Source organism: Saimiri boliviensis, chromosome 15 (genome assembly GCF_048565385.1).
Source record: "Saimiri boliviensis isolate mSaiBol1 chromosome 15, mSaiBol1.pri, whole genome shotgun sequence".
Classification (NCBI taxonomy): Eukaryota; Metazoa; Chordata; class Mammalia; order Primates; family Cebidae; genus Saimiri; species Saimiri boliviensis.
Window position 1 is genome coordinate 44,765,614 of NC_133463.1, and position 25,576 is coordinate 44,791,189.

Here is a 25,576-nt window from a genome sequence, read left to right on the forward strand (position 1 = left end):
CATGGTTTATGGGACGATTGCATGCACTAAATCTAGGTAGTAGATCCAGCCCCACCTAAGGGTTATGTGGTATGATAAATGCTGTTTCTAGGCTATGGGACTGCATGCTATCTTGTTGGTTTAAATGGTGTAGGTGACCATAACACAATGGTAAGCATCTTCTGCATATAAGTACAGAAAAGATATAGTAAAAATCACTGTAAAAGACAAAAAGTGGAGCCAGGTGCAAGGGTTCATGCCTGTAATCCCAGCACTTTGGGAGGCCGAGGCAGGTGGATCATGAGGTCAAGAGATCGAGACCATCCTGGTCAACATGGTGAAACCCTGTCTCTACTAAAAATACAAAAAATTAGCTGGGCATGGTGGTGCGTATCTGTAATCCCAGCTACTCAGGAGGTTGAGGCAGGAGAATTGCCTGAACCCAGGAGGCGGAGGTTGCGGTGAGCCGAGACCACACCATTGCACTGCAGCCTGGGTAATAAGAGCAAAACTCCATCTCAAAAAAAAAAAAAAAAGACCAGCCTGGTCAACATAGTGAGACCCCGTCTCTACAAATAAAATAGTAAATAAAGGGCTCATAATCTAATAGGGAGATGAAAGCTGTTGGTCATTTGCAGGTAGCTAAAATTATTATAGTTGTTAGGAAGTAGACAGGCATTCCATTGTGGTCACAGGGGCTGAGCTCACATCACCTGCTTTAAACCAGTTAGTAGATGACTATAAATACCAAATTGCTTTAAACCAGTTTCTGCTTCAGAACCAGGAAAAATGATTGAAACCATTAGTTGCGAAATATTTGTTAAATGAACAAATGCTTGAATGGAATTTCTGCATTTCTCCTTACTCCCCTGAAAAAGGGCCTGACCATGTCTCTGAGAGGAGGCCGAGAAGCTGGAGAAGATGTCTCAGAACTAATCAACTTCCTTCTTCTCTCCCTTCCTCCTTTCTTAACTTCCTTCAAAATTTTGGTATCTTTCCTGACTCTAAGCCAAGCTCCCCTCACCAATCCGTCTTTTTCCAGAACTTTTTCCTACTCTTTTCCTTGGGTTCTTTCCACCCAAGAATAAGTTGCTTTCACTCTTGCTATTTTCTACAGCAATGCCCTTTCTCCTATCATCTTCCCTAATCTAACACATGGATTTTACACAGTGGTTTAAAAAAAGAGAGATGTTGCTAACGCATTGGTTTGGGCCTAGAGGGATCTTGTGATCCTTCCAGGGCAGAGATAGAACTCTAAGGCCAAAAGGCTGGTTGCCTACAAATATGAAGGCACTGATGCTGGAGCTGAGAGGACTCAATGATAGCCTTAACTCAGGTGCCGTGGCACCAGGTAGCTGCCTCCTACTCTTGGTCAGTTTATCCCTGAAAAAAACAAAAGCTCCCCCATTTTTGCTTCACCAGACACATTTCTCTTGTTCACATGAGGCTCTCAGCATACTTAAGCTGGCGAGAGGGTTCTATTAGACTTTGCATGGTGCCCACTTTTATTAGGTATACCAGTGATTTTGTTGTGGGTATATACTTGCCATTATTTTGGGAATGGGCATTTCTGTATCACAATCTTTTTTTCTGTTGATCCAGGAAACATCTCTAACATCTGACCATAATACAGATGTTTCTGAAGATAGAGTATAACATTCACATAAACCCTTGCCATTTATAGGAGAATTGATCTATCTAACCACTATTGCAACTTCCCAGGAGGAAATTAAAGTGCTTTAAACATTTTTTCTTGGTGTTTCATGCCTGTAATCCCAGCACTTTGGGAGGCCGAGGCGGGCAGATCACAAGGTCAAGAGATTGAGACTATCCTGGCCAACATGGTTAAACCCCATCTCTACTAAAATACAAAAAACTAACCAGTCGTGGTGGCATACACTGGTAGTCTCAGCTACTCAGGAGGCTGAGGCAGGGGAATCACTTGAACCTGGGAGGCGGAGGTAGCAGTAAGCCGAGAGTGCGCCACTATGCTTCCAGCCTGGCAACAGAACAAGACACCATCTCATTTAAAAAAAAAAAAGAAAAGAAAAAATCAAAATCTGCTTAAATGGTTCAAGGTTCTTGTGGTTGGAGTGGCTTTCATCATCATTGCTGATGCAGTCAGCCTGAGTGTATACATTGGAATGAGGATGTGCTGAATGTAGTCTGTATTTCTGTAATGACATCCTTCATCCACGTTTATTTCAATGCCACCGTATTTGGAAAGAGTAATTTCCTAAGCCCTTGTCCCCAGTCCCACTTCCTACTTCCATTTTTCAGAGGTTTGCGTAACATATAAAATAAAAGAGCAAATGCAAATCAAAAATCTTCCAGCAGAGCTAGTGTTTCCTGTACTGCTTTATAGTTTTGGCTATTTATAGCATAAACTATATTCAAGTCCCATAAACAGAACTTTTCAATTAACTTGAAAAAAATTATTAAATGCTTGGTGGGTAACAGAATAGTAAGAATTGTGGTTGTTTGGAAGGCCTGTTTGATGCTTTGAGGCCACTGTGGCCTACCACAGAGCTACAGCACAGACTGTGAATTTAGCAAATCCCGGGAACTTGTCTGGAAGTCAGAATTGGTCCTGTATGATTAAAAACAATTTATTCAAGTACTCAGTTTCTTCAGGCAGAAAGCTAGAAGCATTGGGATTGAGGAAGCAGATGTGGAAAGTCCAGTTGAAGCACATATTTGGAAGATAACACATTGTCAAGCATAGTATAAACTGGATTCAGCTACACAGTGATTTTCCAATTTAATACTCTTGCCTTTAAAATAGAAATAATGCTGCTTTATATTATGAAGGACTTTATGTACTGATTGATGTGTACTTTCCCAACTATATTTTCATTTCACCTCACTGATAATGCGAATCGTGAAGATCTTTTGCCTGGTTTACTCTGCAGACTGAGTTTAAATGCCTTTCTCCAGGAAGCCTTCTCTGACTCACTCCTGCGACCAACCTCCTTGCCACCCAACACTGAGTCCACTATTGCCCTTAATACTGGGTCCTGATCCTTCTCACAGCACCTGAATTCTCCTGATGATTTGTCTGCTGCCCCCATTGGACTTCTAAAGTACTTGAAAACACAGGTTCTATGTAGTTGGTTCTTGTGCTGCCAAACTTAATACAATACCCAGCCTGTCGTAGGTGCCAGATTTACTTGAACTGTGAAGGCAAAAATGAGGTTCAGAAAACTTAAACATCTTGCCCAAGGTGCTAGAATGTGAACCCCATAGAGTAAAGCCTCAAACTATCATATTCAGCACCATATCCCCAACATCTAGAAGAGTACTTGGCAAAGAGTAGGTCTGAAAAAGGTTGAATCAGTGAATAAAATGGATAAGTAATAGACCAGGACATAAACCCAGGTCTGCCCTTTTGAAATCCTGTACTTTTTTATATTACATCCAAAAACATATACAGTGCTTTGTCTTCAGATCATGTAAATCTTTCACCTTTTATTATGCATCCAGAAACATGAAAGGCAATTGAACCTATTTAATAATAATAAGCTCCTTCCACTTGCCCAACATTGTATAAGTGACTTTCTTATTTATGATCTTATTTAATCTTTCCAAGAGTACTGGAAACATTCTTGCATGAGGTTACGTTTCACTTGAGTAAATATCTGAAAGCACAGAGTAGACATTTGTTTAATTTTATAAGAAACTGTCAGTTTCCCAAAGTGATTGTTCCATTTTACAATCTTCACAACAATCCTGAGAAAGTCTGAGTTGTCCTAGGAAATTAAATCTACTTTCCCTTGACAAAAATATATTTAATCAGTAGATAGTAGTTGAGACGATTTTGGAGTTTTCCTTGTCTTTCCAAAGGGCCTGCTTGTTCCTGTTTTTTACACTCTGTCTTTAGAATCTGCTTGGTTCTGAACTTGAGTTTGACTTCATTTTGAAGTACAGTGTTTTTGCAGCTGTAATCTGATATGTGGAATTTGATCATGCTCACGTGCATTTACTGGTATTTTAAGATGTGAAAGCACTTCCAAAATTATAGAAAGAGAAATTGCAGAGGAATATTTTTAATGGACACATTCATTTGTAGTAATCCCCATGTTGTAATATGTATGTTTCCCAGCAAGGCTGACTGTGCATTTTATAGAGTATTCTATTATTTACAAGTTTAAGGTAAATCACTTACTTAAAACTTTGGTTGAGGTGGGTGGCCAGTCCATTAAGACACTGGGCATTATCCACATAATAGTGTTTCTCCTGAAAATGTCATTTCCCCCTCATAGTTAAATTTCCCCTCAGAGCATTTTTCTAGTCCTGGAACTTAGATGCATAATTGCTACAGCCCTACCAACCAAAACGAAGGAATTTCTCCTTGTTCTTGGGAATTCCTTGAATTGAAATTTCTCTATCTTGACTATCTATACAGTTTAATATAGTCAATGAAAACATTGCAGGAGTAGAGGCTGCCATCAAAAATACAGTGTGACACAACTTTAAAATTCCATAGGAGCCCAAAAAGAAGTAAAATTATTTAGTTCCTGGATTACAAATTTGTAAATTTGAAATGTTTATATTAAATATATTGAGACACTGATAGCTATATTTACAGCAAAACTAAGGAAAAAACAATGCTACAGGATGTTATAGGAATAGAAGAAATGGGTGTCCTCTTAAAGCATACATTTTTCATTCTAAATTTATTTAAACATTTTAAACATTTTAAAAGTTGATGAAATTGTAAATGTTTTCTCAATTATTGGCCGTAGATTTTTTTTTAAATGCAGTTTTTAATGCATACAAGTGTTGTTTCTGTTTATTTGTTTTGTGTTACTTTCATTTTCTCATAGCTGTTTACTACCACAAGGGAATAAGTGAACATTTAGGCACTTATAAGCTTTGAGGATCAGTAAAAAATAAAAACATATCTGTTTGTCTTCTAGTTTAAACCACGTAATTAGCAACTTGAATGTTTAATATTGATTCATTCATGCGTGTCTTCTCATTACTTCTGGCCTCCCCAATGGTAAAAGGGATGGTCCATTAGTTAAGCACATTATTTTGAGCAAAGATCACCCTTTCCCTGGCTCTGTGCATAAATAAAGGCGTATTTGTGCCAGTTGAGTGCACTTGTGAATTGTGATAAAAATGTCATACACTAATTTGCAGCCAGATTAGATTATGACAAATTTAGCAGGGATGACACGATTTTTTGAATGGATATTTAAAATTCTTCATGATTTGAAAGTCCCTGGGCCCTTTATTCTCATGAATGATTATTCTCTGCAACAAGGGAGACTATATTTAATGATGTGATTAGCAGTTTGTGACATATTTCATTTTGTGTTCCCATGTGATTGAGTTACTTTCAGATAGCGCCTTGGGAAGATGAATTAACTATTTTAGTGCCCTAGGATTAAATTTAATGAAGTACTTCTTTCAGTGTTACTTCAGTGTTCCAGAACAGCCATCCATATATATATATATATATATATATATATATATATATATATATATGTGTGTGTGTGTGTGTGTGTGTGTGTGTGTGTGTGTACATATGAAATGTCATGAGGCACATGTTAAGTTTTCCAGCAGCCACATTTTTTTTATTGCATTTTAGGTTTTGGGGTACATGTGAAGAACATGCAAGATTGTTGCATAGGTACACACATGGCAGTGTGGTTTGCTGCCTTCCGTCCCCTCACCTGTATCTGTCATTTCTCCCCATGCTATCTCTTCCCACCTCCCCATCCCCCCATCCCTCCTCCATTTCCCCCCAACGGACCCCAGTGTGCAGTGCTCCCCTCCTGTGTCCATGTGTTCTCATTGTTCAACACCCGCCTGTGAGTGTGATGAACTTGATACTATCAATCTGGCCTTATTAACCTCCTTGCCCTACTCACCCAGTCCTCATGACTTTGCCTAAAAATGTTGGCCTTACCGGCAGCCACATTTTTAAAAAGTGGGAAGAAGTAGTAGAGGATATTAATTTTAATAATATAAATTTAACCCACCATGTCTAAAATGTTATTTCAATATGTAATCAGTATTTTAAAAATATTAATGGTGTATTTTAGGTTGTTTTTTAAAATGCATCTTAGAAATCTAGTGTTTGTTTTAAACTCACAGTACATCTCAATTCAGACTAGCCACATTTCAAGTCTAGAAAGATCTCCCTATCTTGCAGCCTGGAAGCCACTCACTGGGTTTTGCTATGAAAATTTCTAAGTTTTGGGTTTTTTTTTAATTTGGAGTCACCTCTCACTATCTTTAAGTCTTGAGATCATTGGAAAGGGAAGTTTTGATCATTACAAAAGCCAGGACTTACTGAGCCATCCACTGTGTGAAGCTTGTTACACTTATTCATTACCTAATTTAATTTTCACAAAGACCCTATAAAGTTAGACATCTCTATCTCTATGTTGTACATGAGGAAATTGAGACACAGAGATTGATCTAGCTGTTTGAGGTCACATTGGGTAATAGGAGGCACAGTCAGGATTTTAATCCAGGTTTGCTGGGCCCATCCCCAGCTTTCTGCTGAGAACAGAACTGGAGACTCCAGGCATGCTGGAGGCTGAGCTACCAGGAGCCTTTCCAGATCAGCCAGAATGGAGTGTGTGGAGTGGCAGCAGCCAGGAGACCACTACGTCAGTGCTGAAGCCCACCTGCATCTCTGAACATCCCAGGCCTGGGCTTCTCTCTCCGCAGACAACATTTAGTTCATTTATTTATCATTACATTTGGGGAGGTTTACCCACTAAATTCATACAGACACATCCTTAAGCATATTTATAAGTGTGCCTGAGTACCTATACCTCATATTGTTGTGATGAGTAACTCCTTAATTTTTGCAGTGATGAGAACCTGTTAATGTCACTCAAACATATTTGTAACATGGAGTCATTTTCTTTTCTTTTCTTTCTTTTTTTTTTTTTTTTTTTTTGAGACGGAGTTTCACTCTTGTTACCAAGGCTGGAGTGCAGTGGCGCAATCTCGGCTCACCGCAACCTCCGCCTCCTGGGTTCAGACAATTCTCCTGCCTCAGCCTCCTGAGTAGCTGGGATTACAGGCACGCACCACCATGCCCAGCTAATGTCATTTTCTTTTTAATTGTAATAGGAGTCATTTTAATAGAGGTCATTTTCTTTTTCCCTGGAGTCTGTAAGCAGGGATCAGGAGCTGGGAATCTCCCAACTATAGACATAGGTCAGGAGAAAGAAACTAGAGGTGGGTTCCAAGCATACTTTCTTGCTAGAAGACTGAAGAGAAGAAAAATGTTTTTTAGCATAATTGGTCAGGTGAACTGGAGTCTTCTCCTAGAGAAGACTTTGCCAGGCCTTCCTGAGTTTGTTAGCACACTGAGCATAGTAGGAACTATCCCTTTCCTTTGGGCTGCTTCCAGTTCTCCATCTACACAGCAAATAAGAGAAGGGGAGGAGGAATAGGTGAGGAGCTCAGAGGACTTCTGCCCACCTTTCCGTAAGTTAGTTTTCATATCATAGGGAGACAGAGTTCCAACTTAACCAAGTGTGGGACATCTCCTGAGCCATCTGAGTATCTGCTGTATAAGAAGAGATTGCTTGAAAAACTCTCATGGTTCTCCTGGGATCTAGGCTTCCAAATGCCCAAGATTTGGAGAAAATGGCTTACTGTGTATGACCCAGAAATATGACGTGTAATCTTTGATGATGAAAACAACCCATTACTTTAGCAATCCAAAAGTTATACTCATTACTTGAGTGGATTTTGGGGCTATTTGCTAAATAACCTGAATCTTTAGTTATAATTGCTCACTAAAGTATGAGCAGAGAAAGAATAAACAGTTCCTGCTTGTCCTACCCTTCTAGCCTGCAGGTTCTATCCAGTCATTCTGGTGTGAGCCCTACCGTATCCCAGATCTCCTCCTGGGTCTGAGCATTAAGGGATCCACTATCTTAAATTCTGGCATCCCATGATAGACATTCAAGACAGTGTAGAGAACTTGTAAGAAGGAAGAGTCATTTTCCTTTCAGCCAATAAGTATCTGCTGAGTACCTGTGTACCAAGTACTCAGGGGAGACAGAAGTACATGTGACAGATACACATCTGGGAAACAATATTCAACAAGGTATCATCAAGAAAGCTCTGTATTGCCCTTTCTACCAAGTTCTTGAAAATCTTGTAAAATGTTAAGTATGTTTAAATTATATTAGCAGGTTCTTATCAGTGCAAAGGTTAAAAGGTTCAGTAAAGAAAAAAAAAGTCTCTGGAGTCAAACCAACCTCATGTCAAATGCCAGGTCTCACTAGATGTGTCATCTTGGGTACAGCACTTAACCATTTTGAGCCATTTATCTAGAAAGTAGGAACAATAGTCCTTATAGGATTGTTGTAAGCATCAAATAATAGAACATATGTGTGTGGTTTTAAAATGTCTATAAAAATCTTTCTTACAAAATAATCTCGAGTAATATATGTAGATGCTCCTTCTCTACTTCCTAGAGAAGGACTGTCTACATCCCTGCACCTTAAGTATGAGCTAGACTTAGTGACTGGCTTCCAAGGAAGACATACAGGAAGGGAAAAATACTAACTTTACCTGGAGAAACCTGGTAGATACCCCATTGACCAAATGATCACGGTTAACATGATCAGAGAGAATGCACCTCCTAAAATGGTATGATGAAAAGGGCACTTCATCTCTGTGGCAATCTTTCCAAAAACTCATAACCCCAGTGTGACCATAAGAAAATACATCAGACAAACCCAAATTAAGGGATATTTTTAAATACCTGACCAGCACTCCTTAAAACTATCAAGGTCATGAAAAACATGGAAAAATTGAGAAACTATTCCAGACTAGAAGAAATATGGTAACTAAATGCAATTTAATATCCTGGATTGGATCTTAGAAGAGAAGGGGACATTAATGAAAACTGGTGAATTTGAATACAGTCGAGAATTTAATCAGTAATAGTCTACTAATGCTGCTTTCTTAGATTTCACAAATATACCACAGTAACATAATAGTAAGAAAAAAATGAATCATGTGAAGGGTATATAGAAACTCCCTGTATTATTTTTGCAACCTTTCCATAAATCTATCATAATTCTAGAAAAATTATTCAAAATAAAAAATTTATTTAAAAAACATATGTCCACAAATTCTTTCATACCCCTTCCTTCAAAAGATAGAGAGATGGCCTCTCCTTGAGTAGGATGTATTTAGTGTTTCACTTCTAATGAATAAAATGTGACATAATTGATGATATGTGAACTCCAAGACAAGGTCATAAAACTCGCTCTGTCTGGGATCATTTGCTCTGGAGGAAGCCAGCTGCCATGTCATGCAGTCACTCAAGCAGCCTTCTTCACAAAGAGGCCCACAGCATAAAGGACTATGTCCCCTACCAACAGTCAGCAAGGGACTGTGTCCTCCTGCCAACAGTCATGACAGTGAGCCTTTTTATAAAAGGACCATGCAGCCTCAGTTAGGCCTTCAGACAATTGCAGCCCTGGCCGATCGCTTGCCTAAAACCTCATGAGAAACGTCCCAAATTCCTGACTACAGAAACTGTGAGATTCTAATGTTTATTGTTTTAAGCCACTAAACTTTGGGATGATCTGCTATATGATAATAGATAACGAATATGAGATGAAACATGGTTAGCATACCACCTAGTGTATATAGGTATGCAATAAATGTTTGTTTCATTATAGCATTATTGTTCAAAAACTGTTCTTTTACTTCCCCTAATATTCTGGTCCTCCGATTTCCTCTCTACTTGGAACAGTGATTCTTAACCCTAGCTGAATATCAAAATCCCTTGGCGAGCTTTTTTAAAAAAACAAAAAACAAAACAAAACAAAAAAAACACCAGGGCCCAAAGCCCTAGACCATATTAACTGAATTAAAAATTATGGATGGGGCCTAAGCACCAATTTTTTTTAATTTACTTTTTATTTCAATAGGTTTTGGGGGAACAGGTGGTGTTTGATTACCTGAATTAGTTCTTTAGTGGTAATTCCTGAGATTTCAGTACACTCATTTACCCAAGCAGTGTACACTGTACCCAATGTGTAGTCTTTTTTTTTTTTTTAGACAGAATCTTGCCCCTCTGTCGCCCAGGCTGGAGTGTAGTGGCACAATCTCTGCTCACTGCAACCTCCATCTCCTTCATTCAGGCAATTCTCCTACCTCAGCCTCTTCAATGTGTAGTCTTTTATCCCTCATCCCCCTCCCACTATTTCCCCTGAGTCCCCAGAATCTATTGTATCATTCTTATGCCTTTGCATCCTCGTAGCCAGACACCATTTTTTTTTTTTTTTTTTTTTTTTTGAGACGGAGTTTCGCTCTTGTTACCCAGGCTGGAGTGCAATGGCACAATCTCGGCTCACCGCAACCTCCGCCTCCTGGGTTCAAGCAATTCTCCTGCCTCAGCCTCCTGAGTAGCTGGGATTACAGGCACGTGCCACCATGCCCAGCTAATTTTTTGCATTTTTAGTAGAGACGGGGTTTCACCATATTGACCAGGATGGTCTCGATCCCTCGACCTCGTGATCCACCCGCCTCGGCCTCCCAAAGTGCTGGGATTACAGGCTTGAGCCACCGCGCCCGGCCCAGACACCATTTTTTTTTCCTACTTAAGTTTAAGAGACACCAATTTTTTTAAGTTCCCTTCGTAATTTTCATGGGCAGACAGGATGAAGGACTCCTGCTCTAGAAACAGTAGAGTTTAAATGTGGGTTACCAACATACCAGCTTCTGAACTTAGGAGTAGAAAGTTGTATTTCTTGCTATTTTATCAAAACAGACTTTAGGCATGGGAGAAAATGTGTTGTAGAAAAGAGGTTCAGAAACTATCCATTGAAATAGCATGTAAATATATGTGGATTCCTTTGAGGAAAATTAAACAAGCTTTACTAAAGGAGTTTGCCACTGGACAGGCAGAAACCACAGGACAATTCTATGGACCTTACAGCAGGAGGCATACTATTTGTAGATAGCATTTCAAAGGGTAGTTAATGTCTTGCTTGGTTAGTATACTAAATTGGAATTCCTTCTTTTTTTATATATATTTTTTCTTTCTCTTTGTAAAGCATGCATACGAAAGCAACATTTGCTACATATGAGTTTAAGAAAATTACCTGCTGAAAGTAATTTTCTAAGAAAAAATAATTACCAGTTTGTTTAAATAGAAAGCCTGCATATTTTATGTTGAAAACTTGGAGCCATAAAATAGACAACCTATAATTAATGTGGAAGAGTTTATCATTTCATCCCATTGTATAACCCATGGAAAAAAATAATCTATGTCTTGTGGCCAGGAACCAGGTCTCTACCAAAATGAATTTTGACCTTTCTGTTTTGTCATCGGGGCAGCTCATTTACTAAAAGCAAGAAGCAAATGATAATCCCTGGGCTAAGCAGGCTCATCGCTGTCCAATGAAACTCTTTTACTTAGATTTGGAAACTAAGTTGAATATATTTTAAAGACATTTGTTGAATATGGATTTTGTATGGGAACTTTAGAAGATTTTGAAGATTCTGCCCCTGGCTTAGGAGGTTTGTAACACTGTTGATAAAATGGAAGATGGTATAAGACATACTTTTGAGTTTTTGCATTCTAAATCATGAGTAAAATATAATTTCAAAGAACAAGCATGGATCAGGTTGGACAGAAAAGATGTGTAAGAGAAGGTAGCACTTGATCTTTATAAATAACGGTAGTAGTATTTATTTGTCATAAATATTTGGTGATAAAGTCATGGGTATTCTTTGAATAAGTAAGGAGAAAAGAAAACACCTAAGCTGGAAGAGAATCACAACAGCAAAAGTAAGCATTATGTGGGCAGTAGCGACACGACTAAGTTACATAAGGCAGAGGTTTATTTGAAAAGTAATGGAAGTGCCGGGCGCGGTGGCTCAAGCCTGTAATCCCAGCACTTTGGGAGCCCAAGGCGGGTGGATCACGAGGTCAAGAGATGGAGCCCATCCTGGTCAACATGGTGAAACCCCGTCTCTACTAAAAATAAAAATTAGCTGGGCATAGTGGCACGTGCCTGTAATCCCAGCTACTCAGGAGGCTGAGGCAGGAGAATTGCCTGAACCCAGGAGGCGGAGGTTGTGGTGAGCTGAGATCGCGCCATTGCACTCCAGCCTGGGTAACAAGAGCGAAACTCCGTCTCAAAAAAAAAAAAAAAAAAAAACGAAAAGTAATGGAAGTGATTTTGAATTTTGAATAAGTAGATCAGGACCAGATGATGTCAAAGCCTTGAAGGCCAAGCTGAAGACCCAGTAACCATGGAAAGTTTCTGAGCAAATTGAAATTGGAGGGATGTGTACAGATGGAAGGGAAGAAGTAAGTAAACTGCAGGATGGTTTGAAAAGAGTAAAACAATAGAAGGATGCACAAAACTGAGACATAGTAGAGAAAATTAAGAGACTTTATTAATTGGAGGCATACTTTTCCTTTAAGGGATGTGTCCTAGGCTGAGGGCCAGTTCCAGATGGCAGACAGCCATCAGTAGATAGTGATGACAGTGAAAATACAATCAACAAATAACCTACTTTGAATATTTGAATCTAAAATTTGTAAATTAGGAATATAATTTTATAATTCTGTAGTTCAAGTGGAATACATGCTAAAACTTACGAAGGTATTGTGATAAAATGCTCATCTTTCTATTGTAGATAAACTGTATTTCAACAGGAAATAAGGTTTTATCTGCAACATACGTATACTTAAAATACTCCTTTTAAAGTGACAGCATCATATCTAGCAATTTGTTTCCTCCCTTTCTAATCAAAATTATCTGAAATTTTAAGTTCCAGTTTATCTTGTTCAGTATTATACTGAACAGTTAGACATCTACTTCTTGTTACGGATAGTCATAGTACGTCAAATATAAGACAGCCTTATATGTTTGAAACATTTCTTCCTTTCATCTTTTTGTTAACTAACCATTAGGTAGGCATCCTGACATAATAGTAATATTAAACAATCCAGAAAACACAGAAATATTCCCAGTGGCCTGTGGACCTTTCCATATGACTGATTGAGTATCCTTACATCATGGCTACCGGTTTTCTACAGTACTTGAGTCTGTGTCCTTCTCTGAAGCCTAAATATGAGAAGCAATGGACAGCTTGTCTAGTGGTCTGGTCCTGCAGGAAACTGCTTGACAGTCTCTGTAGAGATGATTTGTTTCTATCAATAGTGTTTTCTCACATTTTGCTGTGACCAGTTGACTTGTCATAAATGAGTGGATTGGCAGCTTTTCAAAACATAGAGAGAATACTGGCTCATATCATATGGGAGTGGTTTTGAATAAGTTATGCTATCAGATCCATAGCAAAAAAAATATGCATATGGTCTTTTGTTTTCTGAGATGACTATAATTCTAGATTAGTTAATAAAACAATACAAGGACTTCCACTTTTTTGTAAGGCTCAAAGTTTAAACAAACCTTCCCACCAAGAACAATAAAAGGTGGACAAAATATATTAAAAGGAGTTGCTCAGAGACATGGGATGTCTAAAATTATGGGAAAATATGGAAAATGAATAAGAAACAGGTCAATCTGCCATGTGGGGCCACTTTTTAACTCAGATAGCTTATGATCCTGGAAGAGGTAACCACTAAGCTGAGAAATGTCACAGGGCTTTTGACAGCCCTGTAGAATAGGGGAATAAAACTTGCAGTCCAGAAACCAACCAAAGCTGGGAGTAAAGCTAGTAAATACCCCACACTTTGAATTGAGACATGACTGGCTACTGCCAGGAATAAGAATGAAGTAGACTGCCTCACTCAGAGTCTGAATCTCAACTCTAAGTCAGTTTTTAATCCTTGAACTTGAATCAAGATTATCTTGGATTGCTGGTTTCTAGACCTGCCAATAGCAAAGTAAAGTACATCTCAAAAATTTTTTTTTCATCAAAGCCTCTAATTATTTCTACAGGTTTTTATATAAAATATCCACTATTCAAGTAATAATAAACAGGATCATGAGGAGATGAGACAGTGTGCATGGAAAAAAAAAATAAGGAAAATAACATAATGGAAGCTCAGGGTTCCACCTAACACATTTACTATACAGACTTTTTTAAATGTTTAATATGTTCTGTGAGATTAAAAAAAGACTGGAACTTTTAGAAGAGAGCTTGAAACTACCAAAATAAACCAACTGAAAAATCCAAGAACTGAAATTAAAAACTTAATGGGTGGGTGGATTAGCTTTTATTGCTATGTTAACAAATTACCCCAAGCCTTAGTGACTTAAAGCAGCAAAAATAATTTAATTTTTCTCATAGAAAAAATTAAATGAGTCAATATTTCAGGATTGTAATTTGGCTGGTTCTTTTTTTTTTTTTTTTTTTTTTTTAAGACATGGTCTCACTCTGTCACCCAGGCTGGAGTGCAGTGGTGTGATCTTGGATCACTGCAGCCTTGACCTCCTGGGCTCAGTGACCCTCCCACCTCACCCACCTTGGCCTCCTGAGTAGCTGGGCATACAGGTGCATGCCACCTCACCTGTCTAATTTTTGTATTTTTAGTAGAGATGGCATTCACCGTGTAGCCCAAGATGGTCTCAAACTCCTGGGCTCAAACAATCCACCCACCTCAGCCTCCCAAAGTGTTAGGGTTACAGGTGTGAGCCACTCGCCCAGTCTGACTGGTTCCTCCTCAAGATCTCTCATGAAGTTGCCATCAGATCTTGTCTGGGGGCAGTCATCTAAAGATTTAATTGGGACTAAAGCCATCTGTAGGGAGCTCCCTCATATGGGCAGCAGGTGGTTCTTTTGATGAGGGTTTCTCCATGGGGCTGCTGAGTGTTCTTATGAAATGGTGGCTGGTTTTCCTCAGAACTAGAAATCCAAGCAAGCAAAGCAGAAACTGTAAGGTCTTTGGCAGCCAAACCTCAAAAGTGGCATACTGTCACTTCTGCCATATTCTATTAGTCACACAGATAAGACCTGAGCCACTGTGACAGAAGATACCAGAAGTCCCTTGGTAGCTGGCTACCATGATGGATTTAACCAAAGATTAAACAGAGCAGAAGAGACAATTAGTAACCAGGAAAGGGGAATCATAAACAGAACAGAACACTGAGACAAAATCCCCAAAATGAGATGCATGTGTAATTGGATTATCATAGGAGAGAAAAGAGAGATTAAGGTGAAAACAGTCATATATTTGAAGAGATGATAACCCCAAACCTTCCAAAACCAATGAAAAATCTCAAGGTACAAATTCAAGAAACCATGTGAATTCCAAACAGAATGAAAGACAGTGCAAACTCAGAGTTTCTCTTGTACTATATGCATGGATAATTGGTCTTTAGTATTTTTAGCCTCTCTCTGAAGACATTATCATTAGTTTGAACATGGCTGTTCATTTTTATTCTGGAAAAGTCTCAACTTCATGTGATATGCAATTTTAGCACTGTTGATGTTTCATTCTTGTTTCTAGTGCTTGGTAACTAACCTTTGCATCAGCCTGAAGCACTATAAAAAGGGAAAATGTATTTAAAACTCCAGTTAACTTGATGTGTTTTGGGGGTTTTTTGGTTTTTTGTTTTGTCTCCTGAGATGGGGTCTCATTCTGTCACCCAGCCTGGAGTGCAGTGGCATGATCACAGCTCACCACAGCCTTCAGTTCCTAAGATCAAGAGATCCTGCCTCAGCCTTCCAAGTAGCTGGGACTATAGGCACATGTCACCACACCCGGCTAACTTGACGTTATCTAGCTATACAACATTCAGCTATCACTAATGATACTTTCATACATATAGAAAGTAGTATAGGCCGGGCATGGTGGTTCACACCTGTAATCCAAACACTTTGGAGGCCAAGTTGGGTGGATCACCTGAGGTCGGGAGTTCAAGATCAGCCTGACCAACATGGTAAAAACCCATCTTTATTTTAAAAAAAAAGAAAAGAAAAGAAAAGAAAATACTGTAGTTGAAATTCATAAAGATGATTTTGAAATATTGAAATCCCATCAGTATGTATATCTTAATGTTATGGTGTATTTATGATTTTTCTTCTTTAAATACATCATAATGTAGTCTAGGTCTTTAAAAATTGATCATGTGTGTATACTGTTGCTGATTGAGCATTTGAATCACCACATATGCCATTCCTTGGTCTTGTATCAGCAGGAGTTAATTTTATATATATCCTTGTTTGTTTAGAAAAACTGCCAATTTTGCTTTTACTAGCTATTTTTAAGTGACAAGTACTTTAAATAATAGATTTACCAATAGAAAGTCAAGCTCCCTAAATTTTGGTATGGATCATTAAATAGTAGGTGCTGTCTATTTAGCAATGGAACCTGGTTCTTGTTCACACAGGTAGAGACAGACAGTTACTCTGGCTTCAAACGTTGATTTGGTGGCAGTCATAAGGATATAACTACCTTAAATCAGATTGGGTTTAATCCATTATTTCTTAGACTGGCCTCGTTCATTTAAAAGTATTATCCAGTGAATTTGTTTTTCTTCCAATATAAATTTGAGATAGTATCTTTAAAAGTTGGTTTCAGTTATCAAATTATATGATTCTGTTTCTTCAAAGTTTAATCAGAATTTGAGTATATGAGACATTCATGACACATTTTTCATTTCCCAATTTATAACTAGTTCAACTCATGTTGTTTGAGTGGTTACCTTCTCATTACAGAGATTAACTTCTCCCTGGCATAAACCACCAGCTTTACTAAACCAGGGCATAGTTTAGAAGTAATGTTGTTTGCAAAGACATAGCTTTAAAAAATAAGAAGGAGATGCTCCCACTATTGGAGGAAATAAAAATCTAATTTATTTTTTAGAAATTAAAATACATTATTATTGCTGGTAATTATTACACTTTATCACCTGTGACCACAGTTAATTAAATGTACAACTTTTAAAATCAACTAAGCAGCATGATTTCAGATATAGTCTTGGAGCATACAAACAGTATTTTGTGGACACACATGTTTCTTCTTTTCATTGTTACAGAAGAAATGATTTCACAGGAGTTACATTATTTAGATCTATTTCCTTGTCATGTGACTGAAGTTTAAAGTTCTTAGTGCTGCTATCACATCTCCCAGGTGTGTTCTGTTTCTAGAAACCTATGCATAGATGTTGATGTTGTTAATATCAAGCTGCCTAATTTGGTTAGTAGGTGTTAGAATGGGGCATGCAATTCTATAGACATGTAGCAAGCATACTGGAGAAGCCACCATTCAGGTGATTCTCTGCAGTAAGCCTGATCAGAAACTTGATCCTGGCTCAGGGTGGGTTCCAGAAGTCATCAAACTCTATTCTCTGTGGGCGAGATTTCATATACCTAATCACCTTGCTTCAATGAAATCTCACTCATGGAAAATAGATTATTGTCTCTAACTGGAATCTCTCAAAGCCATGACTATGTTTCTGATCAACACTACAGCGCAGATGAGGCATTCAATTACCTGCCAACCAGACAGCATTCCCCAAGACTGCAACCAGTGTTGGAATAAACTGCTGGAGGGGGTGGATTGGGAGTGAAACTAGTTCTGTTGAAAAATCTTCAAAAACATTTCACAGAGAAATGGTTGACTCCCACTTAATTCAGTGAAGCAGGATTACTCTCTAGGACCCAAGGAGAGCTTCAGCTGCGGTGGAGGGGATTCTAGGTCCCTATTCTTAGTCTCCATACCCTGCCTTTTATTGAGCTCCTTCTGCATGCCACGCACTAGGTTCAGAACTGTATGTTATCATAGCACCTCTACATTATCACCCCATTTATAGCTAAGAAAACTGAGGCTCAAGGTGATTGAGTATATTATCTGAGGCCACCCAGCTTTTGTGGTATAGATTGTACCCAAATCCAAATCCTTCTGACCCGACAGCTGCCACCCAACCATTCATTTTGCCACCTTCCCTCTTTTTAATAGTTTACATCATCTCACCTCCTCCGTCCGCTCTTTCTTATCTACCTGTCCTTCATCCTCTCTGTTCCTTTTTCTACCCATTGTTTCTTTCCCTTACCTTCATTTACTTTTCCCTAAAATCCTAGCTCAAATAGTTAAACAGAGGTTACCTGGGGAGTGAGGGGAGAGAATGATGAAAACTGCAGGTGTATTCCATTTGCACCTTCATCTTCCTTACACAGTTTCACAATGGTGGTTTCTATTCGTGCAAAGAAAAAAGAAGGAATCAACATTTAATGACTGCCTCCTATTGCTGAGCTCTCTGGACTAGTCGCTTTATTTATATTTTCTCATTTTCTTTATTCCTTACTACATTCCTTTGACGTTTCATTCCCATTTCATAGTTGAGGAAGCTGGGACTCAGGAGAATTAATAATTGTCCAAGGTGTTAGTTACAAAGTAAGTTTAGGAGCCACAATTCAATTCAGATTTATTGGTTCCAAAATTTTTGCCTGTTTTACCGTAGCATGTTGCTTCAGAAATAAATAGACCTGGCTGCAAACCCCAGACCCAATTATTCTGTGCCTTTAAACAAGTTAGTTCTTTGTTTTTTGTCATCTATAAATTAAGGATAATAATAATAAATACAACATAGGACAGTTACTATGTTAAATGATTGAGCCTTGTAATTTGCCTTCCAAAATGCCTACCTAACTCATGGGAGGCCCTTAATAAATACTACTCTCTCCCACCTCTTTTACAAAATTGGTGTCTAATGTGGTAAGAAATGCCAGGCGTGGAAGATATTCCAGCTTTGAACATCTGTAGTTTCTTGGCCAAAACAAGAAATTTGAGTTCTATATTTTATTTTGAGTTATCAAACATTGCTATGCATCCATCAGAGCTGTATTGGAGCTACAGAGAAACATAGCCTAGTAATCAAGAGTGCAGGCTTTGGGCCCACTGCTCGCTGCCCTGGGGCAAATTCCCTACCTCTCTGGCCCTCAGTTTCCTCATTTGTAAAGCATGTTTATGTGTAGAAGTGGCAATGACTACTTTGTAGGGTTATAATTTGTATTAAATTAAATTTTATATATATATAAAACATTTAGCATAATTTCTAGCATAAAATGAGCTAAGTAAATGATAATGATTATTACTATTATTTAATATTATTGCCGTGGATTTTTTTTTATACTCTTGGGCTAAAAAAATTTTGAAGAATCACTCAGAGAGACTATATCTCCTGCCATTGTAATTGGACCCTGGTTTTGAAGAATGCTGGTTACCTTTGTAGTTTGGTAAGCGCAGCAATCAGTCACTTATTTACTGATAAGCTCTGCTTCCCTTTTGCTCAGGAGCTGATACTAATGCAGGCAATGTGTTATGTTTCCCACGACACCCTTGAATAAAATGCCATTTCCTCAGGAATAGCTAGAAATACCGATGCTAATTTTTCCTGTGCTCAGGAAAAGCAAGAGCTCTCCTGCTGCAGTGGGCTGGAAGGAGCTCTCCAGAAATATTATGTCATCCTAATTTGCACTGCCAAGGGATGAGCTCATCGGGGCGGGGTCTCATGAGGCTGCAGCTGTGCCAGTTCCTCGCTTGTATGATGTGCGTCCTCCAAGCTCGCCTCTCCCTCGCTACCCGCTCCATCCACCCCCTGCCTGCCTGCGCCAAACAAGAGGCACTGCATGATGAATTATTTAAAACCCGAAGCGAACTCTTGCAAAATATAACCAGGCATCAGAAGGCACAAAAAAAGCAAACTCTGCGTTTTGCTTATTTTGTATTATTTTTAAAAAGGAAAAAAAACAAAACAAAAACAAAAACCAGTTGCAGAACTGCTGTTGTCACTGAGAAGAGACTTCTGTTGTTTCTTTTGCATCTCCTTCTTTGTCTGAGAGCAGAATCTTTCCCCTCTTCCACTTAAAACAACAGCTTGATCTATGACTGAACCGATGCTGGGTCTGAGCTGATCGTAAGTCTGGCCCTGAGCCACATGGCTATAGCAAGGGAGAAATATGTGTGCGATTTCCCACATTCTTTTCATTATAATATATATTGTATCTTTACCTAAACTCTTGCTATTCTACCTGGCAGTGTATGTTGTGGTTAAAGTTAGGCAACCTAAGTCTATATTCCAACACAGATAAATGTACTATCATTATGATGGAATTGTGTTGCCTCTCCAGGCCTCAGTTTCTCCATCTGTAAAATGGGGATAATAATCCTAGATCAAAAGATTATTGCAAACATGAAATGAATATTGCATGGTAATCTTTAAGCACAGTGCCTGGTCCATAGAATGTACTCAATAAATGAGTGATCATTAATAATATATACATGAATAGCTGCTTTATTAACTATTAGAGGAAAGTGTGTGTGTGTGTGTGTGTGTGTGTGTGTGTGTGTGTATGTGTGTGTGTTTATTTTTAACATGAATTGGAAGATGTAAAGGCATTATATGATGTACTTTCAAGGAAATTATTCTCTTATGAAAAAGGCCTGTTTTGTTTTTACCTTTTATTATGGAAATTTTTAAACGTACACCAAAATAGAATCATATACTGAACTCCCTATACATCCATCATCCCATTTCAGTAATTATCAACATTTTGGCAACTTTGTTTCATCTACTTTCTCCACCCTTTTTTCAAAGTGGAGTACTTTAAGAGCAAATTCCAGACATTATATCATTGCACCCATAATCTTTGAGTATGTACCTCCAATAGAAAAGGATGTTCTTTTTAACTTAACCACAGTTATTCTGACACTTCACAACATTAAAATAGTTCTTCATTATTATTCTAATGTCCAGTTCATCTTCAGATTTCCCCAATATCTCAAAAGTGTCTTTTTACACTTTAAAAAAAAAATCACAGAAAATATTCCTCAATGTTTAAATTTTTAAAAAAAGAAATTTCTAAATATGTCATGAATTCTTGCTTTTTCAGAGCTAAATTTCAAACTGATTTAAAAACACATATATTGATATTTATGCAGTAAGAAAAAACAAAATTGCTCATTTATTTTTGTCATTGTTAATCTGAATAATTTGTTTTAAAGTAAGAGGTTCTGTACTGGTTAAAGTAACTAATAAATACGTATTAATTTTATTTTATATCTGTGATTCAGATGGCAGTATTTTGATGTGTTCTGTATCTAAACATATGACTTAAAATCTTATTTAAATCAGCATGACATATAAACAAGATCATAATTTATTGACTCTTTCCCTGTTGTAGACATTCATTAGCTTGTTTCATTTTAGATTTAATGTGTGTTACTCACTACCTACATTAGAAGTGTGTTTAGAAAAACATTTGATGTTCACTATTGCCTTTTTAAAAGAAATTTATTTTACTTTCAAGCTGTTCCTGCTTAAATGCAAACATTTAATTTTTAGAAACGACATCTCTCTCTCTCTCCTCTTAAGGGTAAGCTCTGTATGGCTCCACATGTGTTTAGAATTCATAGAAGCATTGTTAACAGTAAGCCCCCAGGGAGACATGAGCTAGGTTCACAAAAACTAATGTGTACAGTCTATTTTTCATGAAAGATATTGTCTCTGTTTCATTGCTTAATATAAGTTTGCAGGATGACATCATCTTCTTGGGCAAATCAAGGTTGTTCAGAAGCCTCTCTGATGGGGCCCTCATTACTTTTCCAGCAGCATTTCCCCTAACTTCCTCTTTTCCCCATCCTCTATGTATCTGAGATTCCAAACACATTAGACAATTTGGCATAATCTTTGTGTTTTCTTGTCCGTGTTCTTCTCGTTCTCAATTCCATATACCTGAGGAAGGGCTGCTGTGTTAAGTAAATAAAAATACAGGGGGCCCACTGAAATTTAAATTTAACCTAAACTAAAAGTCTGTGGTCATTGTTTATGTCCCACGATTGTATGGGATACACTTACACAGAAATCTTGTTTGTTGTTTATCTGAAATGAAAATGTAATAGAAGTCCTGGGTTTTATCTGACAGTTTAACCTAAGGAAACCCTTCAAGGACTGGCCTTTCTTCCAGAAAGCCTTCCCCACTACACTGTTTCTGCCTCCTACCACAGTACTTTGCTGGAACCTCTAATAAAATATTTCGGCACCCAACATTTCATAGTAATATGTATGTGTCTCCCTACCACTTTGTAACACAAACACTATGCCTTATTCCTCAAGTCCTAGGATTTAGCATTTGCACTTGGGTGAAGGGGTAGGAGGTGTTGCTCTAAAAGTGGAGGGTAGATCATGAGCACTTAATAAACCACACTTAGAAATCTGCCTTTAAATGATAAACAGTGGAGAGCCACTAGAAATTGTTGAGATCTGCAATGGCATGATTTTATTTAGCTTCTGAAGAGACTGCTTGAATGGCGTTGTGGGGCGCGGAATGAATAGAGTGGAGACTAGGGCAGGGAGATCAGTTGAGAGGTCATCGCTTTGGGAGGAAGGACTCAGCAGAGAGAAAATGAGTGCCTGAATTAGGCAGTGGTGGTGAAAAATCAGAATGGGAGAAGGATTTTAGGGTTTTGTTGAAGTAAAATCAGTAGAACTTGGGCTCATTCAGGTATCAGGAGAAAGGAATGAGAACAAAGCCTGACTTCTGGACTTCTGGCTTCTACAACCATTTAGTGAAGGTTTCTTTAATGGCAGGCAGGAATACAGTTTTAGAAGGTCTGGACTGGAGAGACATTTGGGGGGAATCATCCCTGAGTATTGAGAGTTAAAGACATGCCAATGGTTGAAGCTAGCCAGGAAGATTGTATACAGCTAAAACAGAGAAGGGCCTGGGAGGTGCCAGTTTGTAGATACGTATTTATCGTAAGTGGAACTAATGAAAACATATATGGTTGAATGAGCTTAAACCCAGCATGAGCTTTAAAGAAGAAACTGTGAGTTATTAACATGACCTTGCTGTTCTGCATCCAGAATGTGTTTATAAATAGGAAGAGTCATGGGTTTTATTTGATTTATTATTGACACCATCTTTGACTCCCTAACGTAATATCACTTCTGTCTAACTACCCTCCTATGTATTTCATCAGAATTTGTTAAAGACTAATTGAATATAATGGAGAAGTTACTTTGGATTGCATGGAAGAAAAAAATCCCAAAAATCCCAGCATTATCAGATAATTATTAATGATGACATACTATGAAAAAGTAATCCCATGGTAAGAATCTTCAAAGAAGTGCCATTTTTATGTACAGTACTTGCATAAATATAATACGGTTCCACCTAAAAAGCTTGTAATGGTTTTAGAAAGTGTAAAAGCTGATGAGAATCAGTGTAAGCCACCACCAACTACGATTTCCCTCATCAACAACTAAATAATGATGCAAATGGTCATTTGAAATATTGGAACAGTTGCACAACTATCAGTTGGTTCCCTGGATTAACCAGTGTTTTGCATTCTGAGGCCTAAAATTAACAGCTGACAGGCTGTTCCAGATTGGTGATCTTCAAATTTTTGCTCATGAATCCTCTGCAAGAATTTTGAAAACCATATACCCTCTCACATTTTAAAGTTGACATCTTAGATTTTTATGTTTTAAGTCTAAATAGTTGCAAAGGATGTAATATTGATATTTTTACTAAAAAAAATAGTATTACTTTTAAGGTATCCAGTGGAATATAAATACCATAGAGATTTGATTCTCACTATCATCCATTTTTTTTAATGCACAAATAAGCTCTTCTTTAACTGGCAGAAAATTTATTTGTTTCTTTTCTTTTTAACTCATTTTACATTTCACTTTCTCCACAGAACTTTATCCTAATGTAATATATTTATGATTAAAATGTTTTTTTTACCAATCACCATACTTCTCTAAAACACATTTATACATTTAAATGAAAATATTTTGCATTTCCTTTGATCATGTAATCCTGACTACTTAATTTTTTTTCTGGTATGAGTTATACTTAACAGTTACTAGTAGTATATATTTGTTCAACACAACATATATTCATTAAAAGTCTAATGAAGAAGTGAATACAAAAAATAAAATTTTCTTAAAACCACAACTTAATGAGATTGAGGAGCTTGTAAAAATTTATCTTTTGATGAATATTACATATTACTAGAATGACACTATTCAGCTTCAATTTTATTTATTTTCTTTAATGGGAAGAAAACTTTGTAGTTTTGTTGTTAGTGTCACTGTTTTCACAAGAGATAACATGTCAGATATGACATATTACTGTATCTTCAAATATTATTTCTAGGTTTTCTTCCAATTTTCTTGAAACCAAAGAATTGGAAACCACTCACAAAAGAATTGTTTTGATTCAATATTTAGGGTCATTCGCTGTTTACTCCACCAGCACTGATCTTCCTAATTGACACCTTGATTGCCACCCTGGAGGGCTTTCCTTCCTGGAGTGATTCACAGGAAGACAGATAAAGGGTGCCTTTTTTCTTAAAGTGGATGAGAGTGGTTTGGGATGCTGCAAAGAGAACCCAGTCTTCCCAACAGTAAATATATTCTCCGATCACTTGGTAGGAGAGAGAACACAGTAGAAAGTGTACATAGAAGTTGAGGAGTGTAAAAATGCATTATTTATATGAAAACAAAGTTGATTGCTTGGAAAAAGCTAAGTTGCTTTTAAAATTGATGACAAACTAGGTGCTGCAAACACTACAAAAGATTGAAAATATTTTTTAAATGTTAAGGAGTATGTACTTCTTTTGCTTAGTAAATTAGTTTAAATTCTTGTTTTACTTTAAATCACAACTAAATATTTTGTATAATTCATGACTTATGCAGTAATAATTTACACTTACTGAGAGGTTACCATGTGCCAGGACCTGGCCTGATTAATTTGTTTGTATTTGTTCATCTTCATGACAGCCCTATGAGGTGAATATCTTTTCATCCCCATTTTACAGATGTAGAAATTGAGATACAGAAAATGTAATCTGCCCAAGATCACATAGCTAATAAAAGAAACAACCAGGCAGCCTTTTTATGTTGTTGGAGGTGGTGATGGGAACAAGGTCTCAATTTGCCAACCAGGCTGGAGTGTGGTGGCAATTTTGGCTCACTGAAACCTGTGTCTCTCCGGCTCAGACAATCCTCCCTCCTCAGCCTCCAGAGTAGCTGGCACTACAGGCATGTACCACGACTCCCAGCTACATTTTTTTATATTTTTGGAGAGACAAGTTCTTGCCATGTTGTGTAGGCTGGTCTTGACGTCCTGGACTCAAGCCATCCTTCTACCTCTGCCTCCCAAAGTGCTGGGATTACAGGCATGAGCCATGGCACCTGGCCAAAGCAGTATTTCTTTGGAGTCTGTGTTCTTAATATGTAAGCCTCTGCTCTAAAACCTTAACCTAGATTACATTTATATCTTGAGTTAAAAATAAAATGTGTAAAGTCCATGTACACAACATTTTTATGGTTTTCCTCTTTAATAGCTTTTTTGGTTAACTGACCAAGCATTGTGTGTACTAAGAGGTCTTCCACTGGACTGTAAGTGTTAAATAATAACAGTAACAGTTTTATAAACTATGAGCCAGGAATGATGTAGGACATCCAAAAACTGCTTAGTCAATTTGGTTACAAAACCATAATAAAATGGTGGAAGTGGATATTTAAAAGTTTTAAGGAACTCAAAGTAGATTTTTCAACCAATTTTAACAAAATGTTACATATTTCTCTCATTTCATTATGCCTTTGAAAAACAATTCTTAGAATACCTTTAGGCATGCAACAGAGTAAGATTAACAATA

At 37.6% G+C, this 25,576-nt stretch overlaps 1 protein-coding gene across 1 annotated transcript in view; it reads left to right on the forward strand.

Annotated features, from left to right (window-relative positions):
* ZNF704 (zinc finger protein 704) overlaps positions 1-25,576 on the forward strand; it is a 237,108-nt gene that overhangs the window by 121,612 nt on the left and 89,920 nt on the right. The window lies entirely within an intron of this gene.